General features: G+C 39.9%; 1 protein-coding gene and 1 long non-coding RNA gene across 5 annotated transcripts in view; one reads left to right on the forward strand and one right to left on the reverse strand.

Moving 5' to 3' along the window:
- Nucleotides 1-19,612, forward strand: part of DLGAP1 (DLG associated protein 1) — an 830,806-nt gene that overhangs the window by 454,231 nt on the left and 356,963 nt on the right. For 3 of the 4 annotated variants that reach the window (XM_017867933.1, XM_017867930.1, XM_017867931.1), the window contains exon 4: nucleotides 7,662-7,747. The exons of the other annotated variant lie outside the window; for it this stretch is intronic. The gene's annotated coding sequence lies outside the window, so the exon portion shown is untranslated. The remainder of the gene's footprint in view (nucleotides 1-7,661; nucleotides 7,748-19,612) is intronic. 4 annotated transcript variants of the gene reach the window in all.
- LOC108526917 (uncharacterized) overlaps nucleotides 1-19,612 on the reverse strand; it is a 54,337-nt gene that overhangs the window by 1,162 nt on the left and 33,563 nt on the right. Inside the window, exons 3-4 of the long non-coding RNA XR_001884637.1 lie at nucleotides 17,273-17,401; nucleotides 16,906-17,014 (exon numbers count right to left, since the gene is read on the reverse strand). This is a non-coding gene — a long non-coding RNA (uncharacterized LOC108526917). The remainder of the gene's footprint in view (nucleotides 1-16,905; nucleotides 17,015-17,272; nucleotides 17,402-19,612) is intronic.

A 19,612-nucleotide genomic window follows, 5' to 3' on the forward strand; every position in this document is an offset into this window, starting at 1 on the left:
AAAAAAAAAAAAAAAAAAAAAGGAACAGGAGCAATCTGTTAACAGGAAAGTCAAAGAAAATTTATAGAATAAAAAGACAAATGTCAAATATGTAGGCCAGTTTAGAGGACCCACAGCAGACAGCCTGCTGCTCAGCAAGACCAGCTTTCTCTTTCTCTTCCTCTTGTGCCACAGCCAGACTGCATTTCCCACGCCCCCTTTGCAGCTTGGGATAGATAGCCAGTGGAATCTGAAAAGGAGTATGTCTCATGCCCAGGCCTGGCCCCTGAAACTCTCCCTGGTGCCATTCTGTGTTGTGAGGCTGTGGTGCAGTTATACAGTGGCAGATGTTTTTGCAGTGGCTGGGGGATTCTTTGTGTGGAAGTGCCAGAGTGGGGGCTGGCAGGTGGGCAGAGGTGTCAGAACCATCAGTGCTGCTCTGAGGAGCCTGAACTTTACCTTGGGACCATGGAGATCCACCGAAGAGTATGTTCTGTGTAGACAGGGGTATAACAAGCAGATGTGCATTTCAGAACATTCACTCCCTTGGCTGGGGGAGGATACTGAAGAGGCCAGGAGAGGTGGGAATGGTGCTGAGGCTGGAAGCAGTTAGAAGGCTTTGGTAATCACCAGGTGGCAAGGGATCAGGCTTGAAATGAAGTAGTGTTAGAGGAATGAAAGGGAGAGATAGATGCCCAAGGACATTGTAGAGTCAACTGTTCTGTTGGGTGTGGGGAGCTGAGATGCCACAATAAGAAATAAAGGTGGATACAGATGTCATCACATTTGGAGATGCATCATGTCTTTGGGTGCTTATGCTCATGCCTGCTATTTTCTCTGAGTAGTTAGAAAAATTTTTTTATTTGTTTGGTTTTGTTTCGTTGATGTTTGAGACAGGGTCATGTTCACACCACTGAACTCACCCAGGCTGGAGTTCAGTGGTGTGATCATGGCTCACTGCAGGCTTGACCTCCTAGGCTCAAAGGAACTTCTCACCTCAGCCTCCCAAGTAGCTGGGACCACAGGCTTGCACCACCACGTCCAGCTAATTTTTTTTAGTTTTATTTTTTGGTAGAGACAAGGTTTCACTATGTTGCCCAGGCTGGTCTTGAACTCCTGAGCTCAAGTAGTCCTTCTGACTCGGCCTCCCAAAGTGCTGGGATTACAGACATGAGCCACCATGCCTGGCCCAGAGGACTGTTATCAGCACCCTCTCCACTGCCAAATTCTACACTCTATCCATCCCAAACTATGGCTATTTCGTTTATTGCTGCCCTTGTAGGTACTATTGCTCTGTCTGAAATGTGCACATCCCCTTGATAATCTAGGAAGTTTCTAAACAGCCTTTTACCTACATCAGGTCTTCTGGGAAGGCTTCTCTCGCTTCAGAAAAGCCTGGCTGTACCCTCTTTGAGCCTTTTCTCTCCCATGCCCTCCCCTTCTGGTATTACTTATAAAAGTGGGGTCACCATGCTCATAACCTCTTTACAACTAGACAGACAGCGTCTGACGGCAGGCAGGGAATTTTTTTTTTTTTTTTTTAGACAAAGTCTTGCTCTGTCTCCCAGAGAGATTGCAATGGTACAATCTCTGCTGGCTGCAACCTCCACCTCCCGGGTTCAAGCAATTCTCCTGCCTCAGCCTCCCGAATAGCTGGGATTACAGGTGCACGTCACCACAACCAGCTAATTTTTATATTTTTAGTAGAGACGGGGTTTCACCATGTTGGTCAGGCTGGTCTCAAACTTCTGACCTCAGGTGATCCACTTGCCTTGGCCTCCCAAAGTGCTGGGATTACAGGTGTGAGCCACTGTGCCTGGCCGGAGGGATTTATTTATTTATTTATTTATTTTCATCCTTGTGTTTCCAATGACTAGCCAAGGGCCTATGATTAATAGGTGCTCAGTAGACATTTGATGAATCAGCTAATTCATTAATGAGAATAAAGGGACAGGAAAAAGATGTGGATCTTGAAGTAGTAACATCCTCACCTCCTTTCACATGAGAATAGAGGAGCTGAGGAGCAACTCCTGAAAGGACCAATAGCTTGGAAAATTTGATAAATAAAGTTGGAAGCAAAAAATATATACATTCCACACAGTTGTATGATTCCTGTGCTTTTTGTTGCCTCAACTGCTTCATTCCTTCCTCTTTTGGCCTTGTGCTTGAAGGCTGGCACTACAGCAGCTGTCTTGGAATATGAGGGGACCTTAAATTTGGAGGCTGGCTCTAGAAAGGGAGAGCATAAAGATAGTAGGCACCTAGGCCCCTGGATACCAAAGAACCAAAATACCAGCACCTAACTGCCCAGCTCTGGACAGCTTTTCTTGAGGGTTGCATCTCTATGTTTAGGCCACTATTAGTTTGGGTTTTCTATTGCAAACAGCTAAACCTAACACTATGTAGAATGGCTTGCCTTCTGATAACTGCCATAAGTGCCCTCATGATTCTTTATCTTTTTAAATTTTATTCATTTATTTTTAGACAGAGTGTCACTGTCACTAAGGCTGGAGTGCAGTGACACGATCATGGCTCACTGCATCCTTGACCTCTCAGGCTCAAGCATTACCCCAACCTCAGCCTCCCAAGTAGCTGGGACCACAGGCCTGTGCCACCACACCCGGCTAATTTTTTAACATTTTTTCGTAGAGACAGAGTCTTCCCATGTTGTTCAGACTGGCCTTGAACTCATAGGCCCAAGAGATCCTCTCTCCATGGCCTCCCAAAGTACTAGGATTACAGGTGTGAGCCACTGCACCCAGCAACCCTGATGATTCTTAATCTGATTTTACTTTTATTTTACTATGTCAGCTCCTAAGCAAGCACTACACTAAACTGTGTGGCAATCAAAGTAAAATCAGATTAAGAATCATCTGATTAGAAACTTCCATCTCAATGGAATATTTAGAGAAATGGTGTGTAACCCTGCATCACGTCCTGTGGTCGAGTCTGTTACAAGAAAACAAGACAATGGTGCTCCTTGTGGATCACAGACATGCTCAAGTTCTAGAACAGAACTTGCCTCATCTTGTAAGTAGTGCAGATCATGACTTGCCCTTTTTACATCTTCAGTCATTAGAAAGTCAGCCAGATATGGGAGTCTAAGAATCCTTCTAACCTTTGGAGCGCTTCTCTTCTCCTCTACCTCCCTATCCATGCATGATCCAACTCCGTCCTGCTACTGTTCCCTTGGTCCAGTGAGGAGACTCATTCGCCTAAAGGTTCCTATTCCTGGGAGGGTGGTGGACACTGTCATTCTTCAGCTTGAAACAACTACTAAACAAACCCATGTCTACCACGGGAACATGAATCCCACTCATGGCATAACTTCCATTTGTTATTATGCAAAAAGTTTCTACTTCCGCTAGAGTGAGGAGAGGAAGGAAGTCATGAGGAGCCTGGAGCACAAGTGAAGTCTAAAGAGATTCGGTGGCGGCCGGGCACGGAGGCTTAGGCCGGTCATCCCAGCCCTTTGGGAGGCCAAGGCAGGAGGATCACAAGGTCAGGAGTTCGAGACCATCCTGGCTAACATGGTGAAACCCTCTCTACTAAAAATATTTTTAAAAATTAGCCAGGCGTGATGGTGGGCACCTGTAGTCCCAGATGCTCAGGAGGCTGAGGCAGGAGAATGGCGTGAACCCAGGACTCGGTGGCTGTCACTCCCTTCCCACGTCCTGTAGCAAGGTTTTATCAGAAGCAGCATTTCTTCTTCTACCTTTGAATAATCCAGTTCGCATTTTGCGTATTGATTCAAAAGTCAGAAAAGTAAAAAAGAATATAAAAAACAACATATTGAGCATTGAACTATCTGAATCAAAAGCATATGGTGGTTGTATAGGAATTGTCATGTTTTCCCATCACTGGTTTTGGTTTTTTTTGCCTTTCGTTGCATGAGAATAAAACACTTCCACAGAGCAATTTGGAAAGTTCACAATTGCTGGGCATGAAAATGATTTTCATTTTGGACAGATGTGATATATCTTCAGAAGCCATTTATATCCAACTGCTGTGCCAGTCTTTGAGAAATCTGACTTTAAAAAAAATTGTAGCCTGATACAAGACATGACAGGTTTCTGTACAGAGCCTTTGCTAAGCCTTCCTGCTTGGATTCAAAGATAATAACTCTATGGCATACAAATACCTTGAAAAAATAGGTATTTTTTGTTTATACCTGAAAAAATATAACTAGATGTGCAATTTTACAAAGAGATGGCAAGTTGATATTTATTTTATAGAAGAGCTGGACATAATAACTTTGTTGTTGTTACGTGTGTGTGTGTGTGTGTGTGTGTGTATTTATTTATTCATAGGGTTTGGTTCTATTTGGGGCATCAGGTATCCACCGAGGATCTTGGCATGTTATCTCCTATGGATAAGGGGGCGGAGGGCTACTGTATGTCATAAAGTTCAGTGGAAAAATCCCAGTGGGGAGGAGTCCAGACAGAGGAAACAGCCCAGCAGGATTTGTTAGTGACTGATTCCAGTTTTAAAAAATAGTTTATGTGATAATTAAGCAAATGAATAGTCATATTTTCCAAATGTGGGTTTTTAGCTTGCCATTGACAGAAAACGAAGCTGCAAAAAGGGGAACCACTCTTACATGCAAAATAAAAGAAAGACAACTCAAGACTACCTAAAAATACAGACAGGTTGAGTTCCTGAGTGAATGCTGACTAGGATCCACAGTGTTTGCGCAATAAATATTTATAAATCCTTGAGATAAATCACCACTGAATGATTGGATAGCAAGCCAATACACACACACACACACACACACACACACACACACACACACACATTTCCCTTTTGAGAAAACTTGAGGGTTTTATTCTGAGGCCTCACAGCAGTGAAATGGTTTATTTATTTATTTATTTTTGTTATTTGTGTTTTTGAGACGGAGCCTTGTTCTGTCGCCCAGGCTGGAGTGCGTGACGCAATCTCGGCTCACTGCAAACTCCGCCTCTTGTGTGTTCAAGTGATTCTCCTGCCTCAGCCCACCCCCCCCTTCCGCCCCCTAGTAGCTGGGATTACAGGTGCCTGCCACCAGGCCCAGCTAACTTTTGTATTTTTTAGTACATGGCCAGGCTAGTCTTGAACTCCTGAGCTCAGGTGATCCGCTAGCCTTCGCCTCCCAAAGTGCTAGGATTACAGGCATAAGCCACCGCACCCGGCCAGCAATGAAATGATTTTAAGGAAGTAACAAGGCCGGGCGCGGTGGCTCAAGCCTGTAATCCCAGCACTTTGGGAGGCCGAGACGGGCGGATCACGAGGTCAGGAGATCGAGACCATCCTGGCTACCACGGTGAAACCCCGTCTCTACTAAAAAAAAAATACAAAAAATTAGCCGGGCGAGGTGGCGGGCGCCTGCAGTCCCAGCTACTCGGAGGCTGAGGCAGGAGAATGGCGCGAACCCGGGAGGCGGAGCTTGCAGCGAGCTGAGATCCGGCCACCGCACTCCAGCCTGGGCGACAGAGCGAGACTCCGTCTCAGAAAAAAAAAAAAAAAAGGAAGTAACAAAACAGCACAAGGGGAAACATTGGGGTTGGAACCCGAATGCTCCGTTAAGGGTCACTCGCTCTTCAGCCACTCTTCAGTCCTTGTCCTTTCAACCCTTCCAGTCAGCATCTCCTGGAGCTGCCCCGGGAGCATGAAGCTCTGCCTCTGTCCTAGGCTCCAAAGTCCATGATTATTCCCAGGGAGTCTTTTCAAAATCTCTGACTATGATGAAGATAATATGTGTTACCAGGGTTATTCTTGTATTGAATGCTTAGCATGGGCCAGGTGCTACATTGATAGTTTTAACCTGTGTTATCCCATTCACTCCTCACTACAGCCCTATTTCTATACAATTACTGTGTTTCTTATTCAGTTAAACATTGCACTTCATAGAACACTGCATTGTTCCATGAACTATCTGGGTGCAGTGGCTCACACCTGTAATCCCAGCACTTTAGTAGGCTGGGGTAGGAGGATATCTTGAGGCCAGGAGTGCAACATCAGCCTGGAGAGCAGAGTGAGAACTTGTATCTACAGAAGAAGTTTAAACATTAGCCAGGTATGGTGCTAGTTCCCGGTAGTCTCAGCTATTTGAGAGGGTGAGGTAGGATGATCACCTGAACACTGGGGGTCAAGGATGCAGTGAGCTGTGGTTGTGCCACTGCACTCCAGCCTGGGCAACAGAGCAAGACCCTGTCTCAAAAAAAAAAAAGCCAGGGGTTGGGTAGGGAACAGAGGCACTAATTTTTCCAGGGACACATAACTCAAAAGGGTTGATAAGTTAGGCTGCTTGTGATAACTATGATTCACACTCCTCCAACTGTGACTGCAAACATTCAACCAGGTGAAGTTCCACAGCTGGAGTAGCACTCTTAGAGTGACCTCCGTTCTTGTCAAGAATAATTAACTTTATACTGGTTGGTGAGAATAGAGTGGTAGTTTTCTTGGGGACAGGGAAAAGAGAGTATTAATGAAGAAATGAGACATGAAATGGTGCTTCCCATGGAGAGAAGAGAATGCTGGAATTGCAAGTGCTGCTTGGAGTTTTTCTAAGAGAAAACTGGAACAACTTATTTTCTGTTCTTTCAAACACAATTTAGCCGTGCCCTGGCCCTAAAAGACAAACAGAATGCAGGAGCTTTGCTAGTCTCCCATGGTTGCTATTTTCCCTGTAATCAAAATGACAAGAGAAGAATACTTGATAAAATGAAGATGTAGCAAGAACTTATGTCCATCATTAGGCATTAAAGATAGGGTAAAAGGAACTAATACTTACGGAAAGCTGAGCAGGGTAGCATTTCTTGGCCTCAGTGCTGTCGTGGTCTAGTGGAATGGACAGAGTGGCACAGGAATACCAATGTAATCCGTAAAAGTGAAGTATAAAGAACTAGACACACAGAGGAATGAACAATTGTCTCTTGTCTGGAAGCCCAAGGAAAGCACCATTGAGAGATTACATATGAACCAAGCCCTCTACAAAAGGGTTCCTGGGCATCTGTGTCAAAAACAGCCAGATAAAAAAAATTACCAATGCATTTGATGCAGAACCAAGGTTGAGAACTACTGAAAGAGGTTAGAGAGTGAGAAACTGGATTTTGAAGCTGTAGCTTTTAGGCTCCCTGAAACCATGGAGCACTTGATTGCTGTGGGCCAGGTGTGATAGAGAAGGCTCCTATCAGAGCAGCTGCAATAGGGATGGGAAGGAAGATGCTAAAGACACAGGTGCACTTGACGGGAGGGACAGGAGGGAGAGGATGCAGAAGGGGACCTGCTAAATTGTAAACTCCCAAGGGTGGGCGCTGACCCATCTCTCCATCCCAGAGTGCCCAGTATGTGACTCACACAACATGCCAGCAGTATAGATACTTGTTGAATAAATAATTGAACTGGGTAACTATATTTTAAAAATTTGGAAAACTGGGCAGCTGGGGAATAGAGGATCACCAAAGCACAACAAAGAAATTCAGAAGGAAAAATGTTTAGAGAAAAAAAGTGAATTCAGTCTTAGACTTTTTCAGTTTAAGTAATTAAACATAACAATTCAAAGCTTCAAACATCTGAGAAGTCTGTCTAATATGCAAAAGAAAATCAAGTCATAGGGCCCTCCTAAATTCCAATATTTTGTCCCCCTGCTATTTCATTTGTATGTGACCAGGAGACTAAAACATGCATTATGCTCCCAACAGGCTAAATCTATTCTGGGATCCACTGAATGCCACTAGCGGGTCTGCTCGAGAGAAATCCCGATTGAATGACAACAGCACTAAGAACAGTAAGTCATGGTTGGGAAGCGTCAGGGAAGCATGGAGCCCAGATATCCTAAATTAAAATATAAAAGGCTAACGTTATTGGGCATGTACATCTAAATTTCTAGCATCCCACTACGCCTCCCGAATCCAGCACATTCCACCTAACACACACACACACTCACTTCCCTCTGAGGCAATTAATGGGCTCAAACTGACTTTTTATGGAACCATAATACAGAAAGAAATGCCCGTGCCAAAACTGTCAATGCACAATAATTTATCAGAAATCAATGCTCTATTCTATGTCCCCAAGCTCAACACTGATATTGTAACCTCTTAAATGTGTTGTCTGCAGCTTGAATTCCTTTGTGGTTTCACATACGTTATTTGGATGAAGTCAACTGTATAGCACATCAGAAAACCTGTTAACATAGACAGGCAGGTAGATGCTTACTAACAAAGTACAACAGAAGTAGACTAAAAGTTTCGTTGCTTAAAGTAATTAGGAAAGTGGTGGCAATATAATAACATTGGTTATTATAGACCGTGCAGTTGAAATTAATAGAATAGAGATGCACTCTGGTGACTCACTGTTTTTCCTGTTCTGACTCATAATTTCTCTCTTCTGTTTTTTCACATTATTGATCAGTGAATATTCTAGTAGTCTAATTTGTCTGTATTTCAAGGCTAAATATAGAACAGTAACTTTGACTGGGGAAAGGGGCTGAATAATGTTAACATCCAGGTGAAGAACAGGTTAATTCGGAAGAGAAAGGGGAAGAAGGGACTGCCTGGGAGAGCAGGAGGAAGGCAGAGGGCCTTGGGGGTAGCTGTTCCCCGAGCTATTCGGTATTTACACCATGTGCTCTGTCATATCCAGGAAACAGGAAAAGAAAAACAATCATTGGGGAAAATATTAATACCATAGAGAGGAGAACTGTGTTTCAATTACCTCAATTCCTATGATCCTTCTTTAGTAATGGAAGATACATCATCCACAATAGAGAAAACATAAGTGCCTCAGAAATATAAACTTGTCTATATCTCTGAAGTCAAAATGACAACATTTTTGCTTATAGCAGAAATGCCTACTAACTTACAAATGAACCATCTGTAAGAATTATTTGTTTAATTATGTGACCCTCAGTTACTAATATGCCCTGGACACTGTAGCTTCTGTGGATTCCTCAGAAATTATCCTGAATATTATAATCTGCTAAGCTCTTACATCATACACCAAGACTCAAGTCAGACCATCAGTTCTTTGACACTTATTTGTCTTCAAATCATCTTACCAAATACTTGACCATCTTCCTTCCTAAAGCCCGAGGCTGTACCAGTCCTGGCATTCATATAGACCATTAATATACCCACACAGTGCCTTTATTTTTCTGTGCACAAGTGAAGATAAACACACTTATGAAATTAGAAGTTTATGACCATTTCCAGCATCCAGTTGCTGCTCCCTATCTCTTACATCCCCCTGCCCAGCCCGTCTGCCTTCCTGTATTCTCTCCCTCTATTAAAACAGTCACAGATCTGATGTCATCAGTTTTTCTTTGATGGAGACACTTTCACCCCAAATGCCAGCTCTTTCAAACTTTCCCATTCAATACCTTTTATCTCTACCTGTAAAATGAAATTCTTTATTTTCTGTTTAGAGTTGAAAGAATTTCTTAGCTACACATTAAGCAGGAATAACTATAAATGCTTTCAAGATAAATCTGTTAGCTTTCAAAAAAAAAAAAAGACAATATTAAACACCTGAAAAGAAGATGGGTCCAAAAGAAATTACATCCTTGGGCTGCTGCCTTCTTTTCTCTCTTTTCTCCTATCCCTTAAATCTCAGTCAGTCATTTCCCAGTCATGTGCCTGAGGATGCCCAGGTGATCTGGACCCATGGCCAATTCCATGGCACCCAGCCCGTCTCTACCCAGAGCAGAGGATCCAACTACAGCCCTGAGGAGGTCCATTAGAACCAACTGGGAAGCTTTTATCAAGCTATTGTTTCCTCCCAGTATATTCCCCCATCATTTTAATGTGTTCCCACAGGGATCATGGTTCTCTAAGACTTATCTTCTACCACCCTGATGAAGAATCAGGGCTCAAAGCCTGTTAGGGGAGGAAAGGAAGGAGTGATGTTTGTGGCTGTCCCGTGGCCTAGTAATCACACAGGAGCACTTCAGATGGACGATCCACATTCAATTGGTCTTGTATCAGCATCCAGAAGACTCAAGACAGTGGCAACAAAGAGACACGCAAAGACTCTTCACAGACTGGGAAGGGGAGAGAGAGAGTGACCTGGCAGTGTAGAAAGACATCAATAGATCCCTGAACTATGGACATATTCTCTATTGAGGTCTCAAGTATTAATATGCATGGACATCAATATGACCATGCTGATTAAATAATAGTTGACCCCGAAATAATGTGGAGTTTAGGAGAACCAACCCCAAAGGGTCACAGTCATCGTGTTTAATTTTTGACTCTCCAGAAACTTAACTACTAATAACCTACTGTTGACTGGAAACCTTACCAATAACATCGTCATTGAACGCATATGTTGTATGTTATATGTAATATGTATTACACATTGTATTCTTACCATAAAGTTAGCTAGAAGAAAAAAGTATTATTGAGAAAATCATAAGGAAGAGAAAACATATTTCATTAAGTAGAAGTAGAGTGGGTCATGATAAAGGTCTTTATCCATATCCTCACGTTGAGTAGTCTGAGCAGGAGGAAGAGATGGGTCTGGTCTTGCTGTCTCAGGGTGGGGGCAGCGGGGGAGAGGCAGAAGAAAATCCACTTGTAAATGGACCCGTGCAGTTCAAACCTGTATTCTTCAAAGGTCAACTGTATAGCACATCAGAAAACCTGTTAACATAGACAGGCAGGTAGATGCTTACTAACAAAGTACAACAGAAGTAGACTAAAAGTTTGGTTGCTTAAAGTAATTAGGAAAGTGGTGGTAAGGTGGCATAATTTATCCATCTCTCCAACCACCCCATGGAAACAGAGCAACTAAGATAACAAAAGCAAAACCTCCCAGACAACATCTCCAATAAGGCAGCGGGAAAACATATCCCTATAAATATCCCTCCCTATAAATCCCTCCAAATATATGTGGGCTGGAATAAACTACTGGTGAGATTAAGACCTGTATAGTGTCTTCAACACATCAGAGGAAATGAAAAGAGGACAAAGGGACTTCTGATGGCCCCAAGAGGCAGAGAAACAAAAACGGTTCACAAGTACCCACTGTAAGGCTTGGTGGCCACTCTGGGAAGGGCAGCTGAAACCCCTAAGTCCTGCTGCCTCCAACTTGTGGGTGAACACAAGAGAACCAGCTTGTGTTGGAGCAGCCTGTGCCCCATGGACCCTAAAGGGACCCGTAATAGCCGTCTCCTCCACAGCAAAACCCCACATTGAGGAGAAACTACTGGCGTAGATTCCAAATTGAGCAGGAAATAGACAAATAGGAGCAAAGGAGGCAAAAGAAAGAAGACGCAGATGCAAGTGGAGGGAGGAGCAAAGAGCCAACAGATATCAGATACGTATTTGTAAACACATCCAAAAATAACAGAAAAGGCAGCTCTAAATCTCTAGGGCTAGGAAGCTATGCTGGTTCACTCTTCCCTTCTAAGAGTACAAGAAAACTCATCTCACTTAAACATTAAAAAAGAAAAAAATGGCCATCGAATCTATCATAAAGAAAAATGAATTGAGGAATGTAATGTCTCTGCAGACAATAAAAGCATGCCAGAAAGATACGCAAACAAAACAGAAGAAAATTTAGCCTAATATTTTAAATCAAGCTGGAAAAAAAAGATAGCTTTTAAAGAACAGCATAACCCAGAATTTTAAGAACTCAAAAAGAAGCTAATTTGAAAAAACAGACTTGAAAAGGAGTTTATAGAAATAGAAAATATTAGAGTTGAAGGAAAACTTATTTCGAAATTTTAGACTAGACTAGAAGAAACAAAACAGTAAATGAACACCACAGAAAGTTCCTTAAGAAAATAGAAAAGGAAAGAATGAATATTTTAAAATAAAAGATTTTAAAATATATATGAAAAAGGCATAGACAGTAGGAATAGGAGAACCAAAGAACATGAAATAGAAGTACCTAAAAAAGAAGATCAATGTAATGAAAGAAGAAATATTATCAATTATAATTCAAAACCTACTTTTCTGACCTAAAAATATACTTACCCAACATTTGAAAGGACCTATCTGGTGAAATTGGCCCAGAATGGGCCACATATAAACACAGTCTAGTAAAATTACTGACCCAGAATGGGCCACATATAAACATAGTCTAGTAAAACTATTGACCTTTAAATAAAAAGAAAAAAGGGGTTTTTTTGGCACTAATTAAAAGGTCAGTATCCCTTGTAAGAGAAAGAAAATCAGATTGTCATCAGACTTTTTGACAATGCTTTATGCCAGAAGACAATGGTATAAAATATTTAAGAAATATTAAGGAAAGCAGATGTGAGCTAAAGATTTTATACCCAGCAACACTGATCTTTAAATACCATGGTCACAATTCTTGATAAACATACAAGAACTCAGGGAGTAATGTTCCTGTGAGCCTTTCCTGGGGAATTTATGGAGACCAAGCCTCAGAAAACCAATACGACTTAAGAGACATCGACAATAGAACTGGCGGTGAGCATTAAGTAGACATTTTTTGTGTAACTCATAATGTCTGTAGTTTACAAGGGAGAGAGTATAAAATGTGATGGCCATTTTCTCTGTATACAATTAACTGTCAAAAATGAGGAGGGGCATAAACTGGAAAGAGAATATAAAAAGTAGAATAAGCTCTGTGATTGCCTCAAGGATATCAATGGAGAATAAAAACATACCTGTTGAAAATAGATGCCAGGGAACAGGGGAGAAGGTTAAAAAGGGATTATTAGCTAATTTCAATTTTATTCATAGTAGGATGGGGAAAAGTAAAATGGGACTAAAGGTATTATTTACAGATATTAATAAAATTCTAGATTATATAAAGATGTTAATAAAGGGCTCAGAACAAAATAGCACAAACATTTCTAAATACAAAAAGAGTCTGGGTGCAGTGGTTCACACTTGTAATCCCTGCTTTTTGGGAGGCCAAGGTGGGAGGATTGCTTGAGCTCAGGAGTTCAAGACCAGCCTGGGCAACAAAGTGAGAACCCTATTCCCTATAAAACATTTTAAAAATTAGCCAGGCACAGTGGCATGTGCCTGTAGTCTCAGCTGTTTAGGAGGCTGAGGCGGGACAATCCCTTGATCCCAGAAGTTTGAGGTTGCAATGAGCTATATTGGTGCCACTGCACTTTAGCCTAGATGACAGAGTGAGACCCTGTCTCAAGAAAACCCACAAAACAAAAAGATAGGTGCAAGAGAGAGAACACATGCACACAAGCAAATAATGTAGGCAAGTGCTTTTCAGACTCTGTAGTGAAGGACTACTTTTTTTCCCCAATAATTTGTAAGCGACACTTGTAATATACAAAATCATATACTTGAATTTAGTGGCAATATCAAATTAAATGTTTCTAAATGTGTTTTGTTGTTGTTGTTTTTACTGTCTATTCACAAGTCATCATAGCTTGGTAGCAAACAGTTCATGGAGCAGCCTTGATATCGACCACATAGGAGAAGGGTAGAAATGTAAGGCAATAAAGATAGAGGTAGTCACGGGTATATAGATGTGAATATGTTTGCATGCTTGTATGGATGGAAATACATGTAACAGATGTGACAAAGGTGATGCCAAGCATTTGGATCCTAAAAATACATTTACTGATTAAATTTACATTTATAAAAAGATTTCCAGATTACCTAACAAAGTAAAATCCAACACTCCAGGTTATATACATATAAACTTTTAATAATAATATGTATGTTTCAGGTGGAGAAAAGTCTGTATAGTATGCTACCAATTATCTAACAAAGGAGATAGGGGATAAAAAAATACAAATATATATCAATTTTGTATAATTTGTCTACAAATTATGTACAAATATATACTAACGGACATAGAAATCACAGCATTTAAAGATAAAATATTTAAAGGTAGAGAAAGGAAATAAGATTGAGGAGACAGGAAGAAAAACTAGACTTGTTTTGTAAATTTGACTTTAGAGTCCTGTAAAGCTTTGCATTATTATAAAGCAAAATTAAATTTAAAATAAAGTGATTCCTAAACATCAAAAGTAAAATAAGACTATTGAGCCTGTCTATCCAGTAGGTGGCAGAACAGCACCTAAGGGACTATTCCAAGTGACTGTAAAACACAGTAATTTGACTGTTTTAGCGGAATCTTATCATAAGGACAGAAACAACTGCAAACTATCTTAAGCTGACTTTTGTAATCATTTTGCTAGTGGTAGTCTTATATTTATTCGACTGTTACACGTGTGTATTATGAATACAGCAAATGAATAATTGTATTCGTGTCAATAAAATTTGAAATTTGACAGGGAAAGGACACTGTAAAAAAAGTCCTGCACTAGAATTTGAATAGGAAACATTATCATGAATTCGTGATGAATATTATCTTATTAAAATACATGTTTTCTAGCTTTGCAACCCTTCACACACAGATAATGTTCTCTACATACCATTTTCCACTAAAAGGAATCAAAGGCTCCCTGAAGAAATAGATGATGTACAAGATGGACCTGGAATATCATAAACTGCTTTGGTGATATCAGAACTCTGCAATTAAGTTAACTCTGCAATGAACTGAAACACATCGAATATTAAAATTCATGAATTCCTAATGATACTGTTAAAATAAAATAGTATTGATCGGCCGGGCGCGGTGGCTCAAGCCTGTAATCCCAGCACTTTGGGAGGCCGAGACGGGCGGATCACAAGGTCAGGAGATCGAGACCATCCTGGCTAACATGGTGAAACCCCGTCTCTACTAAAATACAAAACTAGCCGGGCGAGGTGGCGGGCGCCTGTAGTCCCAGCTACTCGGGAGGCTGAGGCAGGAGAATGGCTTGGACCCGGGAGGCGGAGCTTGCAGTGAGCTGAGATCCGGCCACTGCGCTCCAGTCCTGGTGACAGAGCGAGACTCCGCCTCAAAAAAAAAAAAAAAAAAAAAAAAAAATAGTATTGATCATCCTTGGAAAATACAAGGAAACCAAAATCATTATTTTAAAAACTAGCAAATAAAAGGAAGAGATCAACCATTTTTTCTAACTTCCCTATGCATATTATTCCAAGTAACCAAGTAGTTGATGAGATGTTTCTCTTGATAGAAGTATTCCATCTAATAAATGAAGAAGGAATTTTAAAATTCTAGTATCGCCATTTTGGAACCTTTAATGAATTATTGGGTGTAGACAATGATAATCAATGACTGCCAACATCACACAAAGGCCACCAGACATAGGCTTCTGTGTGGAGGTACACACCACCACCTATCAGGCATTTTGGCCAAAAATTGAACCTCAATCTGATGATGTCCCTGGGTCTACTGTATTCAATACCAGTCCCACGTGGCTACTGAGCATTTGAAATGTGAGTAGGCCAAATTGAGATGTTCTGTACATGTAAAATACAAACCAGATAGCGAAAACTTTATATGAAAAAAAAGTAACCTATCTCAATAATTTTTAATATTGACTACATACATAATATTTTTGACATATTGGGTTAAATAAAATTATATTACTAAAATTAATTTTAATTGTTATTTTTTCTTTTTTAAATGTGTATTACAAAATTTTAAATCATATTTGTGGCTCATATTTCTATTGTATGGTGGTGTTCTTAATTCTAACTACAACTTACAGGAAATACGCTGGACAGAGGAACATGTTAAATGACACCAGAAGGATAAAAACAGTAAAACCCAGGATTTAGAAAAGTCTGCAACTTATATTTCTAATCCATTTTAATGGTGGGGTCAAAGTTACTAAAAATTTATAAACATGAGCACTGTAATTAATGTGTAATGTAGTCCTAAACATCAATATCTGCAAAATCATAGATTTGATATCTCAGTTTCATTTTCACAATTGCTCAGATAATGCATAACAATAAAAAGCCTATATATTTGCATTGGCTAAAGTAATTTATCACCAGTGGTATGTGAACTGCACCATGGAAAACAGATATATTTTCAATTTTTTAATTTTTAATAATCTGAAAACAATTCTCTCAGTTTATTCAGATAGATAAATACATAGTTATGATTTCTATACTATTAGAAAACTTTTATTTTTTTAACCAATATAATTAATTTTAATAATGTATTTTGACATATCTAAATATCAATTTCAACATGTACTAAATATAACAATTATTAATGAGAAATATGACTTTCCTTTGGCTTTGTATGAAACATTTGAAATGTAGTGTACATTTTTTCACTTACAAGCATTTGCAATTCAAATGCTATATTTTTATTAGCGCAATATTTAATCTAAGTAGATATCTTAAAATTTACATTTGAAAACAATAGATTCAGGATACCTAAGTTGTTACAAACTATACTTAAAGTTCTATCAATGACTGATTTGAGTACAGTTTTAAAATTTAAATCAAGTTTAAGCTTAATTAAAATGAATTTAGAAACTCCATTTCTTAGTCACACTGGCCACATTTCAAGTAGAAAGCCTTTGTTTTAAATTCACTTTGTCCTAAAGCTGCAAGTAGAATTTCTACGTCTTATCAGAATGGACTGGTTTAAAATATTTTTCAATTAAAACATAATACCAAACCACTTAGATATGTAAAATTTTTAAATTCTCCCTTTTCTCTCTTCCATCTTTACTATTTTCCCCAAATTTGAGATCAAATTAATAAATGTATTTAGAATGTTTCTAACTTTAAAAGTTAAGTACTGAATTAGGCTTACTCAGACTTCACTTTTAATACAGTATTTCTTACATGTCTAACGTAATAGGTGCCCAAAAATGTTAGGTAATTTGTCTCCGTTTATTAGATCAGGAATTATTTAATAGTATCTAAACTTTTACTTTTGCCTTTACCCATTTATGAAAAAAAATCATTCCAGCTTAGCATGCTTTAATATCTTATTGGGATAAATAAATAAGATTAAATATCTAAATAATTTACAGAAAGATATCTTACATTCTCTATAGCAAAACACTGATGAATACAGTGTGTGTGTATTGAAAGTAAATCTTGTGGTTTTTTTACTCACGTTGCACCAAAGCGAGAGAACACTAGGGGGCAGTGTTGTTAGAGCAGAACTCTCAAGAGGCTTGGAAAGGAGCGCTCAAGTCACCAGCAGCTAGTGCGATAAACGGGGTCTAATAGCAGGAAAAGAATGCGTTCATTTAACTTTACTTTGTGAAGTTATATGGACCATATGCATATTATTCACAAGGTCTTGGAAGAGATGCTTTGTTCAAACCCTGAGCCCATAAGCTTAGGGACAAGCTCTTCCTGGAAAGCTCTTTCTTATGGAATTTTCTGTCCCAAAGAAGATACAAAAGAATAGAGCATTGCCAGAAAGTAACAATTCATAAATACTAACCCCAAGTGCCAGTATAATATTTAGTTCCTACCTCATTTTAACCTTGACTTGTATCCACCATTCCTTTTATTTTTTTCTACTCACCCAGGCTTCTTTGCAGCACATTTTAAGAATATTCTGAGAGCATCGTAGCTCTCACTTCATTTCAGCTCAGTGAATTCTAAGGCAACAAAAGTGTATTAAGTAATTAATCCATAATGCTAGCCACTACCTAAAAGAAGGATAAAGCCAAAGCTAAAAAAAATAAAAATAAAAAATCAAAAGCTAGGAAGAAAACTTATTCACATTTTCTAAAATTACATTGTTGTTGTCTATATTAAAGGCATGAGTAGTGACTTTATGCTACATTTTGCAAAAAGTATTGAGCATAATCTATAGATACTTAATATATGATGAGGTAAACATTTATACCTCAGACTGGAAACAGGCAGACAGCTAAGTTCTCTTGCTTTTGAAATATGCAACGAATTTTCTAATAGTCAAGTAACAAATCCATTTTTCTTTCTCTTTTAGAAAATTAGAATCTATATGTATTAAAGAGCTGTGCTCCAAATTGTGAGTCTGGCCTACTTAAATTTGAATAAATCATTCTAGAGAATTGACATTATTTAGTTTTGAATAATTCTTGAAGTCTTTTTGGACTTTGTAGTTGAGCAGCTGGTGGTTCTGGTGATTTTAAAAGTCCATGATTAATGTAATTAATCCTAGTTGGTTTTTAGTCATCTCTTCAGATCTTTTGTACCTGGAATTTCTATAACCTATTTGCCTGAAATTGTATCAATAATAAATGGTTTGCCCTCCTCTATATCGTGGCAAGCATCCAGGTTTCTGCAACTCGAAATTTCAGCTCCTCTCAGCTTCTTTCAGGTTTGAGATATTTTTAGCCCCACTCTATCAGTCAGAATCCCATGAAAGAGAATCCCATTAAGAGGGCTGAGGTGAACTTAAAGTGGGGTCTGTTTACAGAGTAGGGAACAGGATTAAGAAAATACAGCCAGAGAGGCTGAGGTACCCAGAGATAAGCACAGTGGGAAGCCCTTACCACTGTAGGCCTGAAGAGTCAGACAAGGGGAAGGAAGGGGGTCCCCAAGTCTGTGGGCACTAGAGCTGTGGACAGGCTGCCATCGCAGAGGGGCAGATTGCTGCTGAAACACCAGCACAGGGAGGAAGTGGCACAGAAGGACACAGCTGTCTCCCCCACCCTCAGTACCCCCTTCCAGGGCCTTGCCTGGACCACCCAGAGCAAGGCAGGGAAGAGCCAAGCCTTGGGGATGGTGGCCTAGGAAAGGGAAGGTCACAGGCCACTGAACGTTCTCACTCTTAATAAACAGAGTTTTACGCTTCGAGGGGGTCTCTGTGGTTCTTCTCGCCTTATCTTTTTACTTCACTCACCACATTCTTACCAAACCAAAGGGAAAACAACAGTGGAGGGAAAGTCTTACACACGTCAGGCTTTTAGACAGAAGCTTTTTTTCCTCATCTCATATATCTTGTCTTTTGTTTGGTTCAAAAGGAAGCATTGTCTGCTCTATAAAAGTCTAAAACTTTGTCTTCCCAACATCTCACTATGATAAGCTTTTAAGTGGGTCTTAAGCCCACTTAAAAGATGCTGCACCCTGATTTTGTTGCTGCACCCTGATTTGGGGAAGCTTAGTCAGTGATCCCATGAGAAGGGAACTTGTGAGAGATTCATTCTCTCCTGAATCGCTTAGGAGGCCCCCAATAAAGCCCCTACTAAACTCGTCATCCCCAGCCTGGACCATGTTTGGTCAATTTCCAGTTTTTCCTTTCCTTGCAATAACCCACTTGAAACTCCATCAGGGAAAATAAATAATTCAAATGCGAAACGTGTTGTCACTTTTATAAAATATTGCTCTCCTTGCCCCACCCTCACCCCCTCCCTTTCTCCCCTTCCTGATTTTTACTGAAAGGAAGAAAGACAAGGAAATCTCAACGGTTTCATTCTCAGCACACATTCTAAGTCTGTCATTAAATGACCGCGGATTTTGTCACATACATATGGACAAAATTCTGTAAGAAAGCAATTGATTAAAGCCAATGAGCATTTGCTGCGCTGAAATGGAATCAGTGAATAAAAATTTATTCTGTTTCTTTTCTTTTTTCTAAGAGTCCTCTCCATTATTCAAAAGAAGCCTGTCTTATCTTGTTTCCAAACTCCTTTTCCCTTTCTTTCCCCTGTGCTGTTGATTTCCTACCTTCTTCCCACTTGAGTCGCCGGTGCAAGAGGGGGGTTCCTGCTTGAGTACCCACATCAGTAGGTTTTGTCTCCTCATCTGCTTGTCTTCTGAAGATAAATCGTTGGCAGAACTGAAAAAAAAAAAAAATCATGGAATGGCTTTTTTACATTTCT

This window comes from Rhinopithecus bieti, unplaced genomic scaffold, assembly GCF_001698545.2.
Source record: "Rhinopithecus bieti isolate Rb0 unplaced genomic scaffold, ASM169854v2 scaffold_3856, whole genome shotgun sequence".
Classification (NCBI taxonomy): Eukaryota; Metazoa; Chordata; class Mammalia; order Primates; family Cercopithecidae; genus Rhinopithecus; species Rhinopithecus bieti.